The sequence below is a fragment of the Marmota monax genome, unplaced genomic scaffold, assembly GCF_021218885.2.
Source record: "Marmota monax isolate L192 unplaced genomic scaffold, Marmota_monax_Labrador192_F-V1.1 WCK01_AAM20220418_F8-fsc00125, whole genome shotgun sequence".
NCBI classification, from domain to species: Eukaryota; Metazoa; Chordata; class Mammalia; order Rodentia; family Sciuridae; genus Marmota; species Marmota monax.
This window is the reverse complement of record NW_026695235.1, coordinates 8668716-8689529: the sequence shown is the minus strand read 5'-3', so window position 1 is coordinate 8689529 and position 20814 is coordinate 8668716. Positions and strand designations below refer to the sequence as shown.

At 43.0% G+C, this 20814-nt stretch overlaps 1 long non-coding RNA gene across 2 annotated transcripts; it reads left to right on the top strand.

The window, feature by feature from the left end:
• Positions 1-1962: 1962 nt before the first annotated feature.
• On the top strand, positions 1963-14396 carry LOC131423971 (uncharacterized). Of its 2 annotated transcripts, none has more exons than XR_009226253.1 (2): positions 1963-2118; positions 11937-14396. It is a non-coding gene; the product is annotated as an uncharacterized LOC131423971 (long non-coding RNA). The 2 variants fall into 2 exon arrangements; XR_009226252.1 differs by having other exon boundaries at positions 1963-2661.
• Positions 14397-20814: the final 6418 nt, after the last annotated feature.

Here is a 20814-nt window from a genome sequence, read left to right as displayed (position 1 = left end):
ACTTGCTCCAAATACTGTCCTGTGAGCTCCACCAACCATCAAGGATTGGCACATCTTTCTGTAACTATCACATCTGGGGTGACGCTTATCTGTCCACCTGGGGATGCTGCCCAGCTCACCACTACTATCAAAACCCACTATCACCCATCGTCTACAGATAACTCATTACCTAAGCTTCTAGAATTGAAGGTGGGCACTCTTTAATAGTGGACAGAGAAAGGGATGGTGTCATGGAGAGAAGCTTTGTCCCAGTCCATGCCCACGAAAGTGGAATTAAACAGCCTGTGTGAAAAGGAATATGCACTGCTCCTCTCACATAAAAACCACAGGCAGAAATTCTAAGGGGAAAATGTGATGTATTTGACTCCTAAATACCAAAATACATTGCAAACAAAGTTAAAGGTAATTGACACTGGAGGAAATATTCGCAACACATATCACAGAAGGAGTTTTCATACATCTAAAGTTCTTCCAAGTCAGTATTACATTTACATTAAATTTCAAGTCTAAAAATGGGCAAAAGTCCTGAACATGGAGGCCCATGCCAGTAGTCACAGCTACTGTGAAGGCTGAAGCAAGAGGATCCCTTGAGGCTAGGAGTTACAGGCCAGCCTGGGCAATTTTGGGAGAGCCAGACTAAAAAAAGGGGGGGGGGGAGAGGCAAATCAATAAAGCACAATTTAAAAAAAAAAAACACTATCCTTCCTACTAACAAAGTGAATACAATTAAAAATGTCAATTACTGATAAAATGGGCAGTCATTAAAAATCAACTGTAGCCGGGGTTGGGGGGCAGGGTGCACGCCTGTAATCCCAGCGGCTAGCGAGGTTCAGGCAGGAGGATCATGAGTTCAAAGCCAGCCTCAGCAAAAGTGAGGCTCTAAACAACTCGGTGAGACCCTGTCTCAAATAAAACACAAAATAGGGCTGGGGATGTGGCTCAGTGGCAGAGTGAACCTGAGTTCAATTTCTGGTACCCCTGATATGAGTACCAGAAATATTATAAGATTATTGACTGTTGATTCTATTAATTAGTGTGTGTGTGGGATAAGACTATAAGTAATGTGCCCATAACGTAATGTGAACTGCAAAACTTGGCTATTAACTGCAGAACTAGACTTGTTAGTGATGTAGTCTACACCCGGGGATACACCCCAGACCTCACTCAGTTATCAGCTACAAGCACAACTGAACTAGGGCTTAAAAACCCAGACTTCTGGTGGGGGGAGGGGGGGGCGATGGGACTAATAGGACCCGGACAGAGACCCGTCGCTGTTATCCCCCTTCACCAGACCTGGACTTAAAGACACGTCACAGGTGAGCATCTGGGACCCCTGGGTGTAGACTCAGTTATGACTTAGAATTAGGACGTGTCTGAAGAGTAACGAGCATCAATAAAATAGGTTTGATTGAATCTATCTTCGCCTCAGACTGAGTCCCTAATAACCGCTTGTGACACGCGCCCCCCCCCAAAAAAAAAATCATCATTGGGTGATTTTAAATTTCTCCTTGTCCTTGTCTGTCCATATCTGAATTTTCTACACCAAAATGCACCGTTCTGTGATCAGACTGCCGAAACACTCATGCGTAGGAAAGAAGCTGTAAGGCCACTGCTCTCGGTTCACCCGCTTCCGCAGGGCAAAGGCGTCCACACCGGCGGGAGCCTCGCGCTCAACCCAGGTTCCAACCCGGCGGCGAGCGGGAGAGGCCGCAGCGTGAGAACGGACGCCGGGCCCGCCAGCTCGCTCCCAGTCAGGCGCGGACGCAGGGCCCGGGCGTCGCGCTGGGGCGGGGAGGCTGCCTGCGCCACCTCCCTGCTCACCGCTCGCCAAGAAGAACTCGCGAGCTCCCGCCGCCGGGCCCGCGACGCCCCTCCCCACCGCGACGTCGGCGGGCCCTAGTGCGCATGCGCGCGCCTGCCGGCCGGCCGGGTACTCCCAGCGGGCACCGCGTGGTTTCCACGGCGACGCGCCGGCACCCCAGAGAGGCCGGGTTGGTGCAGCCGCTTGAGCCGCGGGGAGCTGGCAACTGCCCGCCGCCGCAGCCTGTCGCTCGCCCGAGGCGCCTGCTGAGCTCTTCCCCGGTCCCTGTCGGGCTGGCCTCGAGCGCCGCTCCGCTGGTAACGTAGCCCGGCGCCGAAGTTTCCTTTTTGCAAAGCGCGGCGGGTGAGCGGCAGCCGCCCTGCCAGGAAAGAGCGACCAGCGCCGACAGCGCGAGTGCAGCCGCGGAGCGGCGGGGCCACTCAGGCAGTAGGTGGGGCACGGCCCCCAGGGAGCCCGGGCTGCTGGGCCCGACCCGCTGGCCTTCGCCCTCCTGCGCGCGCCCTCTCTTGCTGCGGCTCCCTCCCGACCTGGTCGCTGACTTTGCCCCAGGCTCCGCACCCTTTGAATAGTCCTCTCAGCCTCCGGGCTCTTTGTGCCTAGGTTCCTTTGAGGCGTTGACGTTTCGTTGCCACAGTTATGCCAACAGTTAATTCTTCCAGGCAGCTTCCCACGGGCTGAACAGGACCTTGAACCTGTTTTCCGGCTACACTCCCTAGATGACTGCATCCAGTCTCATGGGCTCTCCATGTCAATGTCAGTGAGCTCCGAATGCCTACGTCCACCCCAGCCCTTCCCCTGAACGTGACACTGGTGCACCTAGCAGCCTACCACGACCCTAGGTAGGTGACTAAGGCATCCCAGAGGCTGTTAAGTCCAAGACAACTCCTGATCACTCCCCAACCCTGCTCTTAAGCCAGACCCTCAACCTGAAGAAACTCCATTCTTCAGGTTGCCCAAGCCTTGGTGCTTTCTATTCTGTCGGCACATCCTTCAAGATGTACCCAGAAGAGTCACAGTTCCACCATTTCTCCAACCCCCCACTGTCACCACCCTGATCCAGGCCACCATCATCTGGTGCTTGCATTGTTTCAGTAACCTCCGAACTGGTTTCCTGGCTTCTGCCTTTCCCCACTTGAGCATAGGCAGTCATGTTAGTTTCCTTTTCTTGGTTATTTTATGGAAACAAGGTTTTTTTTTTAAGGATTATATGAGTTTTTTACTTCCCATAGATAAAAAATAAATTCTTTAGTACACACTTAGAGAATTGCAGCTGTTTAGCCAGATAGACAAGACTAGATAAGAACCATACTGTTAATAAGCTACAAATTGAAAGATGCCCTTTAGCTTTCTTAAAGGAATAAATATGAGTGTCCCTGGAACAGAACTTTAAAAAGCCCTGGTAAGACCTTTAAAATGGACTGCAGGGAAGAACAAAAGACCCCCCCAACCCTTCTTACAAGTGAGAAAAAGGAGCCATGTAGGATGGTATCAGGTATCCATTCTCTCCAATATAATCCCCTCCTCCATCTTTTTGCTATGTTTACTCACCCCCATCCCCACGCCCTCACACGGGACTTTTAAATATACAAGTCTCCTATCACAAAAGAAAGAGAAAAATCCTTTACCCCACATTCCCCTTCAATTTCCAGTTATTGTTTAATCCTTTATACCCTTGGATAGGTCCACTATTTAAAGAGTTGCTATATTTCAATACATCTGTTTTGTATCTCTTTCCTCAACCCCTTCAAGTCTCAGTATGGCTTCCATCCCGTCCTTATGCAGGAAAAAAAAAAAAAAAAAAAACTCTAATGAGATATTTGCAGGCTTTATCTTGCTCAGTCTGTGAGCAGCATTTGACACTGCTGCCACACCTCACTCTTGAAACACACTTCCTCCGGCCTCTTCAGTGCTTCTTCTCCCCTGCTTCTCTGCTCTTCTTGTTGCCATTCTGGCTCCCTCTCCTCTTCCAGGCTCCATAATATTGGAGTTCTTTGTAGCTCCATGTCTGTTCTCCCTTTTTCTCCCTGTTCCCCCTAGTCTTTGACACTAGTCATAAATCCATGCCTTTGGCTTTAAGTGCTAAGTATGTACTTGGCACTCAGCTTTCTTCACAGTGTCCTCTTCTGAGCTAGACCAATATGTCCAGCTAGCTGAATGTTATGGCTTCTTTTTTTTTAATTTTTTAATAGTTGTAGATGGACAGTATGCCTTTATTTGTTTAGTTTTTTATGTGGTGCTGAGGATCGAACCCAGTGCCTCACACATGCTAGGCAAGCGCTCTGCCACTGAGCCCCAACCCCAGCCTCTCATGATATTGCTTCTTAATATCACTCATACACTTCCAGTTCAACAGCCATGAGACCAAACAGTGTCCCACCAAGCAGCCCTAACTGGAATCTCTTCCATTGTAAGTTGGGGTTCTTCCTTTGGCCTTTCTCTTTACCCCACCATCCAGTAAACTATGCAGTCCTGGTGATGTCCCCTGGGCATTTTTTTTAAATACCTCTATTTATTTATTTATTTTTGTATGGTGCTGAGGATTGAACCCAGTGCCTCATGCGTGCTAGAAAAGCGCTCTGCCACTGAGCCCCAGCCCAGCGCTCTCCTGAAGGCGTCTTTCACATGCCTTCATCATAACCAGCACCTGAGTCCCACCCGCTCCCTTGTGTCAGCTTTCCATAACTAAAAAGTATGTAGAGAAAGGTTTATTTGGGCTCTCAGTTTTTGGAGGCTTGAGTTTATTGTTGGTTGACCTATTTGGGGGCCTGTGGCAAGGCAGCATGTCCTGGCAGGGAGTGCATGGTGGAGCACAGCCTCTTCCCTCCTAGCCAGAATCATCAAAGAGGAGGAGACCAGGGTCCAGAATCCCCTTCAGGGCACACCCTCAATGACTTGAATCCTCCCAGGAGGCCCCACCTCTTACATTTTCCCCACCTCCAGTAACAGGGGCTGGAGACCAGGCCCTGCTGTCTGGTCCCCACACCCTTCTGACTTTGTTCTGATCTTCACACTCAGCCAGCCTCTTCCCGAGGCAGGACTGGTTATGCCAACCCTCCCAGCACTCCTCTAGTTCACTGCCAGCTTCCTTCACATTCTAACACGTGGCCTTCCCACGACCCTGCAGGCGCTCACCCCACCCCCTCTCCAGAGTCATCAGGACCCACTGGCCCTTCCACTGGACCTTAGCCACATGGGCTCCTGTGCCCTTCAGGCCTTGACTCTGTTTTCTGTCTGCCCCTCATCTCCCTCCCTAGTTACAGCCCACTGACTTCCTGTCTCCCCTCAGTGCTTCCAGGGGGGCACTTGTCAGGATCCAGTCTGTTTGTTATGTATCCTGACAGAACTGCATCTCCTCTAAAACAAAAGTCACTCTTGTCGTTAGCTTACTGCCAACACACAAGTTCCTAAGAAACAGAAGCATTGGTGTTTGTTTTCATCATGGATTCCCTGAACCCCACAGTTCCTGGCACAGTAAGCACTCAAAGGTGTTGAAAGATGTGTAAAAAATATTAAATTTCTAGTATTTTAATATAATTTTATTGAAATAGATGAAAATTCTAGTTAAAAAAATAGGTAAACATTGAAAATTTTAAAGTGTGGTCACAGGGGAGCTAAAAATAGGCCCTGGTAAAACCCACATTAAATTTTCCTTTGGGCGGAAGAGTCCATTGCCTTTGTCACCACTTGGGGGAAGTAGAGAGGCACAGTCTCTCCTCCTAAAGGCGCAGCTTCAGGATGTCAATCTGGTAATGAATTCAGGATCTTTGTCAAAAATAAAATGTCTAAAATTATTAAGTGACCAAAACCCACACAACTAGTGTATAACCATCCAGTTGTTAAACATGATACATTTTCATATTGTCAGCTTGAAATTGCTGGTGGATCCAGGTTGGTTTCACTTGAGGATTTGAGTGCTAGACTGGGCCTTAGAGGTCACTGGGCAGTCAGCTGATTTCTCACCTTAGCTACTTGAGGCCAAATAGCTTGTTTCACTGGTAGAGCTGGGAAGAGAATGCAGATCCCTCGTGTCACAAGCCTTATGCCTCCTGTCCTGACCAATAATTCCAAACTTCCTCTTTTGACTTCCAGAATGACCAAGGTTCTAAAGCAAAAACTAGGACACATAATCTTAGAAGTAGATAGTGTTTGACATGGTGTCCTTGAAAACTCTAAGGTGCTGATGGTCTTGCCTGCACAGTACCGAGTTCATAAGCTGAAGGAAGAGCTTTCTGTCCTATCAACATTCTGCCTGACTGTGTATCAGAGAGCGCACGTGAGAGAGTCCCAGTCTCCTTCTCTAGGAGAGCCCCAAACTTAGTTCTGGTTGATGTTGCTCCTGCCCAGACTCAGGCCTGCTCCTGGTGGGGAGGCCACAGAAATGTCAGTGCCCTTCTCAGTACCCAGGGACATGACCCACCCCTGCTGACACTGATCCTGATCACCTGTTTCCGCAGGTGCCTCCGGGTCTCCACAACATCACCTGTTTTCCCTCTGTATTTTACTAGTGTTGGGGGAAGAGATGTTCTAATGTTGTGGCAAATCCTGCTCCTTGTCAGCTCACATTCACTGACCTTTAATATCCATTGGCAACTGCTGCCTGCATGAGTTTCCTCTGTGGAAGTTGTCAGTAGTGATTCTCTTTCCACCACTCCTGCACACCTATCAGTTTTACTGTAGCATAAGACAGAGCTTTCTCATTTATTCATTAATGTCAGTGTGGACTCTGTTTTAATCAGTGAGCTGTAATCCTCTATCTTCTTTATTGGATGCTCAAACTGTCCTAGATTTGACCAGTGAGAATTTCAAGCTGCTTCTGTGTCCTTTTAACACACATGAAGCTTTATCTTGTACTTTCCCTGACCTAGGCTTGGAATCGTCCAAGATACCCCAGTTTCTCCAAGGTACCCTGATTCCTTGTGGAGAATGGAGCCCAGCACTCATTGTTACTGAAGTACCATTGCTTCAGAGAGCAGAGTTGGGGGATATACACATTTTATAGATACTTATGCACATATGTCTATAACTATAACCATATATATATATATACACACACACACACACAAAACTATATATTCCTGTGTATAAATGTGTGTATATTATATACAATATAAAATATATACTAACTCAAAATTTCCAATTGTAATCAAACATCCCAGGGTTCTTTCCAGCCCTACCCCTTTCTAGGTAAGCCTTTTGGGCAATAAGAAGCTTGTTTTCCATAATTCAAAATATGTCCACTTATTTCCTAAGTTAACTTATTCTCTGTGTATTTCATTTCTTCACCTTGCCAGCTACTTGACATCTTTTTGTCACCCCTCCCCCTTACTGCCTCTGCCCTGCCCACCCTGCTTTCTTTTTTTTAAATATGTTTTTAGTTGTCAATGGACCTTTATTTTATTCATTTATATGCAGTGCTGAGATCGAACTCAGGGCCTCACACATGCTAGGCAAGCGCTCTACCACTGAGCCACAACTCCAGCCCCACATCCTGCTTTCTGAGACTCCAGGTACCCTTCCACCATTGCCTCTTCACAGGGGCCTTCTCCTTGCATTTTTTTTTTTAACTATCCATCTTGAGTGTCTATAAGAGAGTTGGATGTTATCTTTTGCTAGTTTTCCTAAGTAAACAATCCCATCAACTTCCCGGGGTTGAACACATTTTTTTCCTGGATATAGTACAGATGCAGTAAAGCAAGAGAAATTCTAGAAGCATTAAGATACTGTACCAAGCCAGGGCGCAGTGGCACATGCCTGTAATCCCAGTGACTCAGGAAGCTGAGGCAGGAGGATCGCAGGTTCATCAATTTAGCAAGGCCCTGAGCAATTTTAGTGAGACTCTGTCTCAAAAAGAAAAAAAGGGGGGGTAGGGACGTAGCTCAGTGGTAAAGTGCCTCTGGGTTCAATCTCCATTACCAAAAAAAAAAAAAAAAAGATATTGTCCCAAAGCATTTTAATTACCTTCTTCTTTAACTTCTTAGAATAGTGTAGTTCACTTTTATCTTAATAGCCTGCTTTCAGCCATTTTAATTCATGATGTTTTTCAAAGCACCTGTATTATTAGTTCCCTGTTGCTGCTATAAAAAATCATCACAAACTCAGTGCCTCAAAATAAAATATATATTATGGAGGTCAGAAGTCTGGACTGTCTTTAAACTGGCAGGACCAGTTCCTGCTGGAGGCTCCAGGGGAAAATCCCGTCCCTTACCTTTGCTAACTACTCGAAAAGCCCATATTCTTTGGCCTGTGACCCTTTATCCCATCTTCAAAGCTGGAGCATGGTGTCTTCTCTCTCTGCCTCTGCTTCCCTCCACCTCCATCATCATGCGGCTGCCTAACTCTGACTCCCTGCATCCCCCTCACAAAAGCCCCTGTGATTATATTAGGCCACATGGATAATTCAGGAAAATCTTCCCACCCAAATTCTTGAAATTGACCGCACCTGCAGTTACTTTTCCTATATATAGTAATAGACTCTGGGGACATAGATATCCCTAGGAGACCATTAATCAGCCCATCAGAATCATAGGAAAGTTTTAAACCCCAAAAATGGGATTTAAGTCCTTTCATTATGGAAGGCAATGGGCAGCATGCAGCTATGGATTAGAATTAATGTGTCTTGGGGCTGGGGTTATGGCTCAGCGGTAGAGCGCTCGCCTTGCAAGTGCAAGGCCCTGGGCTCGATCCTCAGCACCACATATAAATAAATAAAATAAAGCTATTGTGTCCAACTACAAAAAAATAAATAACGTGTCTTGGAGATCTTTACCTATACAGATCCATAAACAGAAATAGGCTTGATTCCCATATTTTTATGCAGTCTCAGTTGTTAGTCACAATTACAGCAACATGTTTCACCTGATTATTTAACTTTTGCAATTCTGATAAAAAATGGCATCTGATTGTTTTAATTTTTGTTTTCTTATAAGTAAGCTAGAACATCTTTTTCTGTATTTCTTGGTTGTCTGCATTTCTGTAACATTCTTGTTCTGTAGTGTGTTCCAGAAGAATAAATTTCAGTATGTGATGCTAAATCCACCAACCTCAGTCCTTCCACAATGAGATCCATTGCCCACCAGTAATACCAAGAGGGTCTTCCTTTTCTTGTTTTTTTTTTTTTTTCATTCTTTTTTTTAAATACCTTTATTTCACTTATTTATTTTTATGTGGTGCTAAAGATCAAACCCAGGGTCTCACACATTCGAGGTGAGCGCTCTACCGCTGAGCCACAACCCTAGCCCCCCCCCCCCGTTTTCTTGTTTTATGTTGTTTACAGGCAAGTAGTCCATAATCCGAACACACTGATTATTTTTGTTCTGTTTTACACTGGAAAGAAAGAACAGGCAGGGGTTGAGGCTGTAGCTCAACAGCAGAGAGCTTACCTAGCACCTTGAGGCACAGGGTTTAATCCTTAGCCCCACATAGGAAAATTAACAAATAAAAATAAAAATAAAGGCATGCTGTCCATCTACAACTACAAAACAAAATTAAAAAAAAAACAGGATCTTTTGTTCTGCCTCTAATATTTTGAAAAGCACCACTCAGTATGACTTCTTCAGATCTTATTTCAGCATAACCACTGGATAAGTACAATCAAGATGATCATTATTATTATTATTTCCCAATCAATTGCCAATAGTCGATTCAGTTTAAGAGAAGAAAAGCCTTGGTGTGAAGTGTACAACAATCCATAATGCAGATGAATGTATATAAATTAATATTGGTTCAAAACTTTTGTTCTTATATGTTCTTTGTGAGATAGTAGTACTTTTGTAACATTTTAGATTTTTTGAAATATATTCTCTTTAAAAAGAGGCTAAGATATTTCAAAAAACTCTACCATGGAAACTTTCTATATTCTACAGTGTGACGAACCCACTGCTCGGAATATAAAGTTTATCCTCAGATATCTTAGGGAAGTTTAATTAAGAACAACAGGTACAGGGATGGGGCTGGGGCTCAGTGGTACAGCACTTGCCTCTCATGTGTGAGGCACTGGGTTTGATCCTCAGCACCACGTAAAAATAAATAAAGATATTGTGTGTCCACCTACAACTAAAAAAATATTTTTAAAAAACCAGATACACAGGAACTCATTTTAAAACATTTTAGCAGATGATTTCTTTTGTCAGCCTTAATTCAAAAACAGGATGGAAACACCTGACTATATAGTATTCAAACATGATTCAGATGTACCCCTTGATCTAGAACATTCTTCTTTCCTGTTCTTTAATAACACAGAAGCTTACTGTTCTCTTCAGCAGCCCTCCTTTCATCATGGTGCATTCCAGAAAAACACATCATCAACCAGGTCAGATTTCTCCATTAGAACAATGGAGAAATGGACCTCATTTTAATATCTTGAAGGCAGAAGTTTGCCTTCATTACACAGTCAGTACTCAGCAGACACTAAATAAATGTTCTTCAATAAAACATGTTAATTAATTGACTAGTTAACTAAAAACATTCAGTGGTTAGCCCAAGACCTAGATTTTTCCATTATGTGCTGCATTATCAGAACTCCATACATGTGTAATTGCAGGCATTTTTATTGATAACAATAGCAAGTAGCCTGATCTATAGTAACACAAAGACACTCTAAAACAGTTTAGTTACCTTAAAAGCACTAATAGAATAGGCCTGATACTAGTCATCAATCAGTTTTTAGCAGATCAGTGAGAAAACTGGTACTTAATAGGTTGAATATTCTAGAGAGCCACTTTGTATACGTATTCAGGTTATTTCTCATTGCTAACTGCAGTCACAGCCAAAAACAAACTTGGTTTTTCTTTGGTTTATACAGCAGATAATATGTCTCAGGCTGAGTTCCATGAATAAGAATGAACTCTCGTGGTATATCCAGGAGAACCCAAAAAGACCCAAGTTCAGGTTACAGGTAGAAATTTTAGAACAATCTTAGGGTCTCAGGAATTCCAGAAAGCTAAAAGTATTGTTTTTTTGGCAGGTCTAATTTATGTTAAGGTCAAGTACAGTTGTGTTCCAATAAACCCAAAAATGCATTTAATACACCTGACCTAGCCTAGCCCAGCCTACCTTAAGTGCACAGAATACACATTGGCCTGCGGTGGGGCAAATCATCTAACAGAACCTATTTCACAATGAGGTTTTTGAATAACTTATGTGATTTATTGAATACTTGTATCAAAAAAAAAAATGCTGGCAAGACTATAGGGTATTGGGTATTTGCATGTTGTCTCTGCCCAGTGCTGTGAGAGTATGTAGCCCACAAAAAGACTAGAATTCCAGGGCTGGGGATGGGGCTCAAGTGGTGGCACGCTCACCTAGCAAGCGTGAGGCCCTGGGTTTGATTTTCAGCACCATGTAAAAATAAAATAAAGGTATTGTATCCACCTAAAACTAAAAAATAAATATTTAAAAAAGGTTAAAATTCCAAATACAGTTTATGCTGAATGCATGTAGATTACAGGCCACCTTAAAGTAAAAAAAAAAAAAAAATGTAAATTGAACCATTATCAGTCAGGGGCATTCAATTTTTTTTATTTTGGAAACTTAAGTACCCTAATAAGATCCACCTGGCAGGGGGTGCGGCTGGGTTGTGGCTCAGCGGTAGAGTGCTCACCTAGCATGTGCGAGTCGAGGCGTTGGGTTCAATCCTCAGCACCACACAAAAATAAATAAAATATAGATATTGTGTCCAATTACAACATATATATATATATATATATATATATATATATATATATATATATATAAAAAGATCCATAGGGCTGGGGGGGGCGGGTTGTAACTCAGTGGTAGAGCACTTGCCTAAAGTGCGAGGCCCCAGGTTCGATCCTCAGCACCACATACAAATAAATAAATAAACAAATATCCAACTACAACATATATATATATAAATAAATCCACCTGGGTTTATCATCTATGCCCATATGATAGTTACCCCAAAACTTAAACCAATAGTGTGGTTGGCCATCAGTCAAAAAATGTTTTGATAAGATCATTGTTAAAATTAATGGATCAGAGATAAAGAAAATATAGCATCACTTAGATTGTTTTCAAAGTTAGGTAAGTAAACATTCTAGAAAGTGCCTATTATAAGTGAACTAAGTCTTTTGTTCTTCCATTTTTCTGAAAGATCACTGCTAACCGTACCCTCCCATGGTCCACACAGAAGTCTTCTATTCTGCAAGTCTCTCTCCAGTTTTCAAATGAACATTTCCTGCCTGGAAAACAACAAGCATTTATTACGCCATGGATCTCAGGCACCGCTGATTCCTCCTCTCAGGATGCCTTTTAGACTGAAATCAAGAATCAGTGGGGGCTGCAGTTATCTGAAGACTCCTCTGGGAGAAGATCCAAGCTTTGTGCCCACTGCAATGGTTGCTGGCAGGACTCCACTCTTCACAGGCAGTTAGACTGAGACTCAGCTCCTCGCTGGCTTTTGGCTGAAGCCTGTGTTTCTTGCCCTGTGTCCATGAGTCAGCTCGCCATATGGTAGTTGGCTTCCATCAGTGTGGGCAAATGAGAGGAAAAGAGGGTAATAAGACAGGAATGAAGCCATATGCAGTGGTGCACACCTGTAATCCCAGTGGATGTGGAGGCTGAGACAGGAGGATCATGAGTTCAAAGCCAGCCTCAGCAACTTAGTGAGTTGCTAAGCAACTCAGTGAGACCCTGTCTCTAAATAAAATACAAAATAGGACTGGGGATGTGGCTCAGTGACCGAGTGCCCCTGAGTTCAATCCCCGGTACCAAAACAGATTAGGAATGAGTCTTCTAATTGCCTAATCTTAGAAGTGACATCCAAATCAAATCAAGGGAAGGAGGGACACACAAGGGCATGAGAACAAAAAATGAGGGCAGTTGGGAGCTACCTTCAAAGCTACCTACACACAGTGTTCATCTACCAGCAGCATCAGAAGAATGAAGCCAATGTGACTTGTGCCATGACTGGGCTCTTTATCCCTGGACTGGAGGTGCTGGACTGCCCAAAACCTGAGGGAAGGAAAAGTGACCTGACGGAATAGAAGAGGAATGGACACCAGGTGACCCTCGCCACCCAGCAGCCACTGGTGGGGTGCTGCTTCTGCTGCTTGTTAAAATGATCAGCTAGAAGGCCATCAGACTGGAGTGGCTAATGCCCTGGGTTGCTACCCAAGCAAGCCAAAGCCCACCTCAGGTGCGTTTCTCATAATCGACAAATGTAGAGAGAAATGAACAACTTTAACCAATTACAAACGGCCACCCAACCTCTACTTACTTAAGTAGGACCTTTCCAACTGAGTAGTCCAAATAAGACACCTACATAACTCACCTTCTATTTTCTCTGTTGTTTCCTCATTCACTTTATAAAAGGCTTTTCTTTGAGCCCCTTTAGCAGTGCCCCCAAACCCAAAGCAGTTTACGTTCTGCTTGATTCATGAAATGATGTTTGCATAAATAAACTTTTAAAATTTCTCATGTGCTTCAGTCACCCTAACGACCCCCGCCCAGTCCTGGGGATTGAACCCAGGAGCCCTCTACCACTGAGCTACATCCCAGCCCTCTTTTTAAATTTTTTGAGACAAGATCTCACTAAATTGCTAAGGCTGGCCTCAAACTTGCAATCCTCCTGCCTCAGGATCTCGAGTCACTGAGATTACAAGCATGCACCCTCACTCCCAGCTTCAATTTAATTTTTAACCCCTTTGGTAAACAGCTTGGAGGCCTTCTGGTTTTCCAGACAGTGTCTATCCCCTTTCCTAAACTCAGCAGAGAGTTCAAGAGAGTTCTATGTAGTTACAGCAAGAATCAGAAATAAGGGCTGGGGATGTGGCTCAAGCGGTAGCGCGCTCGCCTGGCATGCGTGCGGCCGGGGTTCGATCCTCAGCACCACATACAAACAAACATGTTGTGTCTGCCAAAAACTAAAAAAAAATTAAAAAAAATAAAAACAAGAGGAGAGATACACAGACCCACAGGACTTTAACCTTATCTTAAATTAAAAAAAAAAGAATCAGAAATAAAACTGGCTTGAGAAAGTAAAGCATCGTTTGTTCTTCCTGTGGCTCCTCCTCCTCCTGTGCCGCAGGAATGTCCACTGCCACAGCTGCCAGAGAAAGGGTCTTCCAGGTGGGCATTCTCTAGGCCTTCACCAGGTGCCCCAATGACTGCTTCTTTCTTGGTTCTCTTCCCTCTTCTCTGTTCCCTCTCCATCTTGAAGTCTTCTTATTACCCACTTTTTCCTAGGATTTACCCTACTTCCCTAAATAAATCATGAATAGAAGGCCACTTCCTCAACCTGGTGAAGAACAAGTATGAAAAAGCCATAGTATCATCCTTAATGTTAAAGACCAAGTGCTTTCCTCTAAGAGCCAAAGCAGGACAAGGACATCATTCTCACCCCCGCTCCTAGTCAATATTGTCCTGGAGATTCTGCCAGAGCCATCACACAAAGCAATGAAATGTGAAAAAGAAAACCAAAGTCTCTTTACTCACGGATGACATCATCATCTAAGTATAAAAGTCTGATTGAAGCTACAAAAAAAAAAAAAAATACTACTAGAACTAATAAGCAAGTTTAGCAAGGTTGTAGGGTCCAAGGTTAATATGCAAATACCAGTCAGATTTCTGTATCCTAGTACCAATCAGAAATTGAAAATAAATTTTAAAAAATACCACTTAAAACAGCAATACTAATTAACACCAATAGAACACTTGGGGATAAATATGACAAAAGTTATTTAAGACTTTTACACTAAAAATGCAAGACATTGCTGAAAGAAATCCAAAGAGATCTAATAAATTGGAGATGTAGCATATTCATAAATCAGAATCCTCAATATTGACAGGGTGTGAGTTCTCCCTAAATTTATCTACAGATTGAGCACGATCCCAACTGCAATTGTATTGAATTTTTTTAGGAATTGAAAAACTTATTCTACTATTCAGATAGAAATTCAAAAGGTCCTAAAATAGCCAAAACAACTTTGAAGAGGAAGAACAGAGTCAGAAAACTAATATTGCCTCACTTCGAGGTTAATTATAAAGCTACACTATCCAAAAACTAGAGAAATAGATCAGTGCAATTGAATTCATATGTACATATATCAAAAAAGTGAACTTTGGCCTGGCACAGTGGCGCACACCTGTAATCTCAGCAGCTCAGGAGACTGAGACACGAGGATCACGAGTTCAAAGCCAACCTCAGCAATGGTGAGGCACTAAGCAACTCAGTGAGACCCTGTCTCTAAATAAAATACAAAATAGGGCTGGGGATGTGCTCAGTGGTTAAGTGCCTCTGGGTTCGATCCCTAGTACCAAAAAAAAAAAATGAACTTAGGCTGTATTTGGCATCACGTGCCTATAATCCCAGCTGAGGCAAGAAGATCTCGAGCCCCGGAGTTCAAGGCCACCCTGGCCCACAGTAAAACCCCATCTAAAAAAAAAAAAAAACATAAAAATTAACTCAAAGTGAATAACAAGACTTAAAGTAAAACTTAAAACTATAAAACTTGTATAAGACAGCAAGGAAAAAACTCTTTGTGACCTCAGGTTGTGCAAACTCTTCCTAGGTACAATACCAAAAGGACCATTCTTAGAAGAACAAATTGATAATGGGGTTCATGAAAAATTTTTAAATATCTGCTCTTCAAAATATACTTTTAAGATAATGAAAAAGCAAGTCTCAGAAATTATTTGCAAAGCATATATCTGACAAAGGTCATCTAGAATTTATGAACAACTCTGAAAATTCAGTGACAACCCAATTTTTTAAATGTGCAAATATCTCACTGAAGAAGATATAAGGAGATTATTATGGTTTGGATGTGAGGTGTACCCTGAAAGCTCCTGAGTTAATGCAGGGATATTCAGAGGTGAGATGATTGGGTTGGACTGGATTGTGAGAGCTAATCAGTCCATCCTGGTTTGAATGGACTGAGTGATAACTGTAGGAGTTGGGGTGTGGCTGGAGGAGGTGGGTCACTCAGAGCGTGCCCTGGAAGGCTGCATCCTCCCTGTGGCCCTTTCCCCCTTTGCTCTACCTCTCTGATTCCTGGCCTCACTAAAAGCTGAGCATCTTTCCTCCACTGGATCCTTCCCCCTGGTGTGCTGCCTCACACTGGGCCCAGGGCAATGGAGTCAGCCTTCTACAGACAGAGACCTCTGAAACCCCGAGTCCCAGATGAACTTTTCTACCTCCTCGGTTGTTCTTGTCAGGTATTTTGGCCACAGTGACCAAAAAAGCTCAATAAAACAGATGGGAAAGAAGCACACAAAAAGATGTTCAGGATCATCAGTTACTTGGCAAAGGCAAAGCCATAATATAACTGCACAAACCTGTTAGAAAGACTAAAGTACTATCATATCAAGTGCTAGCAGTAATGTGGAGCAGCCGGAACTCAGGCACTAGTGGTGGGAATTTAGCATGGTACAGCTACAGTTTTGTAAAAAGTTAAACATACACCTACGCTACCATACAGCCGTCATACTCCCAGGTATTAACCCTGGGGAAAAGTCTACATCCATGGAGGTGGTCAGCTTTCTGCCACTGTGACAAAATACCTGAGATCATAACTTTTAAGGAGGAAAGGTTTATTTACTCTGGAGATTTCAGTCTCTGGTTGGTTGTCCTGTTGCTCTTGGGCCTGGGGGAAGGCAGAACATTATAGGGGAAGCTGCTCACCTCAGGGCTTCCAGGAAGCAAAGGGAGACAGGAAGGAAGGGGCTAGGATTCAATATCCAGACTACAGCATCCATACACAAAACTTGTATGTGAATGTTTATAGCAATTTTTAATACCCCAAAACCATAAATAGCTGAAATGTCTGTACATGGGCATATAGATAAACCAATCAGTGTTTATGCATACAACTGAATATTACTGAGCAGTTTTAAAACATGATTTTTTTTCAATACTGGGATTTGAACCCAGGAGTACTTTACACACTGAACTACATCCCTGTCCCTTAGTTTCTTTTTGAGACAGGGTCTCATTAAGTTGTTTAGAGCCTTGCTAGGTTGACAAGGCTGGCCTAGAAGTTGCAATCCTCCTGTCTCAGCCTCCCAAATTGCTGGAATTCAGGTGTTCACCACCACATAGCAAAAAATAAAGTGTTGATACACATAGTAATGTGGTTGAATCTCTAGTTGGCAGAGTTAAAGAAACCAAATAAAAGTACATATAGTATGATTTAATTTATATAAAACTAGAAAATGTAAACCAATCTATACAAACATCCCAGTTTCCTGGGATGGGGATGAGAAGCTGGGAGTGACAGCAGAGAGGAGTCACAGAAAGGTCCAGGGAAGCTGGGGGGTCATGGATAAGACACCATCTCGGTGGTGGTGATAGTTTCATGGTGTGTAAGTGTACCCCTGTGTGTACCCATGCACAATGTCTAATATGATAATGTCTAGTCTTAAATAGTGCACTCTCAATATGTGCAGTTAGTAAATTTCATTCATACCTCAATAAAAGAGGGAGTCTTTTTCAATTAAAAAATAATAATTTCATCCCAAAGATTTAAGAATTAGTTTTCATATAAAATGTGTATCCTTAGTAAGCCAAAGAAATTGACCTGTTGAATATATAAAAAATTATCAAATGTTGGTCATTCACCTACTACATTCACTTAAGTGTTGAAATCATTGTCACTGAACTGCTTACTATGAAACCAGTTGGTCCTCATTTTTCTTATGATCTCATCTTGTCAAAGACTATGCTATTAATAGTAAGAACAATGGTCTCTCTATTGTTCTAGCAAAAAGAGGCACAATAAATTTACCTAAAAATCTGGTTTTAGTGACACTGATGTTAATAAGTTCTGTTAAATCCCGGTGCTATTGTTACCAAGTATACATTCCTTCAAAATACCTGAAATACATTCTTTCAAACAATACAGTATGTCAATATGCTATCTAAAGCAATTATGTTAACTCTAAGTTTAGTAAGTTCCCCAAAGTACAATTTCTTATGATGTGAATTGAAATTATAGGTTTTGATTTTTAAATATTTGTGCCATTTCATTATAACATAGTGATAGATCAGTGTACACAGCGATTAATTTCAAGTTGCTTATGGCATGAGATAGATTAGGTTATAATAGTGATCAACAGCAGAATAACTGCCTCCTACCGTGTTTTAGAAATTTAATGAAAGCAGGCCAAGTGGAAATAGGATTCTCTACTGCCACCCATCTTACGAAAGAAAAGGAAATGTCTTTATAGTAAGACTCTTTTTTGGCTCATCTTGAGGAAACTACTTATAGCATTAGGTAAAGTGAGCCAGAAAGGCTGAGGGCAATATTGCTAAATATTTCCTTGTTGGAATATTTTTAATTGTATGATTTTTTTTTTGAGCATTTTAAAGAGGCTTCAGTTACCAACTTCTTACTGTGCAGATCCTGCAAAATGCAGAGACCCACAGGAGACAGTACCTACTGGGACATCCACAGAGGCTTCTGACTGCAAATCCACGTGGGGAGGGCAGTAACACCTTCAGCCCACCCCCGAATTCTAGATAAGTCACAAAGGCCTGCACTAGGGTACCTTTTCACATGGATGAGGAGTGAGGTTGTTTATGGAGTCTTGTTTATTAAGTCTTATGTTTGTTAACTCTAATGTATTTCCATTGGAATATTTTCCTTTCCTCCCCATTCTACCAGTTTTTAGTAGACAGAGAGACTAGGAAGGCTAGCTCTTTACTGTGGTTGAACATGGAGCAACCAAACTTATCTTGTCTGTCAGAGAGCGTGTGATTCAGAGGGAATCCTTTTAAAAACAGTCCCTCTACAACTACAAAAAAATTAAAAAAAAAAAAAAAAGATAGTTGTGGGATACAGTCAACTCAGACCTCCATGTACTCATCTAGGAATGGAAGAGAACCCCTTTCTACCCTAACTGGTGACATCCATCATCTCCCGCTCCTACCATGTGAAATTCAGAGTTACACTGACAAACCTGAAAGATGAAGGGAGAGGGGTTGTATTCAGGATAGTCTAGAATTTTGAACACTAGAGTGGAGAGATAAACTAAGGAAGAGCATAATCATTGGTAATTCCCTTAAGCTCATCACAAATATTGCTTGATTTACATTTTAAGGCTGCAGCAAGCAAATGTGTTGGGTCAAATATGCGGTTTGGGGGAGGCCAGAAATATGGTGCAGCAAAAAGGGCCTTAAGGCAAAGAAATCTGGGTTCAAAGCTCAGAGAATTAAGCTTTACTGGCTTTGTGACTTTGTACAAGTTAGCTGACTTTCCAAGCCTTATATTCCTCATCTATAGAGTTAACAATACCTAGCTGGGTGTGGTGGCACATGCCTGAAATCCCAGCAACTCTGAAGGCTGAGGCAGGAGGATTGCAAGTTTGAGGCCAGCCTCAGCAACTTAACAAGGCCTTAAGCAACTTAGCAAGACCCTGTCTCAAAATTAAAAGGGCTGGGGATATAGCTCTGTGGATAGGCGCCTTTGGGTTCAGTCCCCAGTACCAAAAAACAAACAAAAAAGGACCGACCTCATCATGATTAGGTAAGCTAATGTGTGTGAAACTTCTGCTCGGCATGTAGAAATATTATAACAGCACTACAGTAGGTCTGAAGCACACAGAGACAAGACAATGGGATTGTTCCAGCAGCCATCCTTGGTACCACAATTGATGGGAAAGCAGGCTGAGTCTTGGTTGCAAATCTCACGTGAAGACACCAGCAATGACCTTGGAAGCCCTTGTGTTTGTCCCAGAATTCTCTTCCAACAGGGGAAGTACTTGAGGATGCTTGCTCTGTGTGGGTATTTTCACAACCACACTCTCACTTCCCCCTGTGATGACCCTGTGAATTTGGTGGTGTAAGAAACATTTTACAGATGGCCAAAGCCCTTCTGTGACAGACAGACCTAGGTTCAACCCAAGTCTGTCTGCCTTTATATCATCTACCATCTTCTACTCCATTATACTCCCCACCACGATTTTAGCTATTGGGCAGTTTGTGAGTATAGCATGAAAAACTCTCTTGAATTAATAAGACTTTATCTTAAAATGCTGGTGTGAAAAGACTATGTGTGTGTGTGTGTGTGTGTGTGTGTGATGCTGGGGATTGAAGCCAGGGCCTTCTGAATGTTAAGTATATGCTCTACCCCTGAGCCTCATCCCAGGTCCAAGAAGACTTTCTTCACTCTGAAGTGAGGAAGGAGGAGGGAACCTTCACGGGTATTTTGCCAAGACTAGCTCATGTCAGAAACAACTGGCCCAAAACCAAATGCTTCTTGCAGATTACCAACAACTATTCGGAAAACTTGGATTTTTCAAGATAAAAAGGAACACAGGGGTTAAGATCATGAGCAAGAGGGATGGGGGAGAACAGCTTCCAGGGACAAGGCCAGGCAAGGCTGTGGGGGCTAGAGTGGGCATTTTTAGTTCCTTAGGGTACTAACATCTGAGTCTTCTTATTCCAGATGCAAAGGTCCTTGAATCAGGGTCATTGCCTCTACCTCTGCCCACATGGCAGAGTATTGGCTAGAAAGAGGACTTCTCTGAGTTAGGGCTGTGCGATGGTCCCCAGTGTGCTGTCCACTGCTGAATGGAAAAGCACTAGCCCTGGAATTAGACAGCCTGGACAGTCACTCAACCTTTGATCTTGCCTGAGCCTCCTCCCTCTGTGCAGTTTGCACAATGCATAAGCACTAGTGAGAGGTGAAGCACAGGCCAGTGTTACAGATAAGAGATTTGGGCTGAGATTCTTTGTAGAGTGAGACTGTGAACTGCCCAATGTGTTTCATCTGCAGAGAAGACAAGTCAAGCAGAATGTGATTTAGGAAAAAAATCTCCTAGTAGAAAGAGTGAGATTAAATTTCTGTTGGAAAGGCTAATTTCTCTTTTGCTTCCTTGATGAAACAGGAGAATTGAGAATTAAATGAAAAGATAATCCTTTCAAAGTCTCAGAAGATGGATTTGTCTGTTTCTGTCTGCTGTTGAGCTAGTTGCTATGACCCGCCAGTGGCATTACCATGCCCTAGTGCGAGAGCGTTATGAAGACGTGC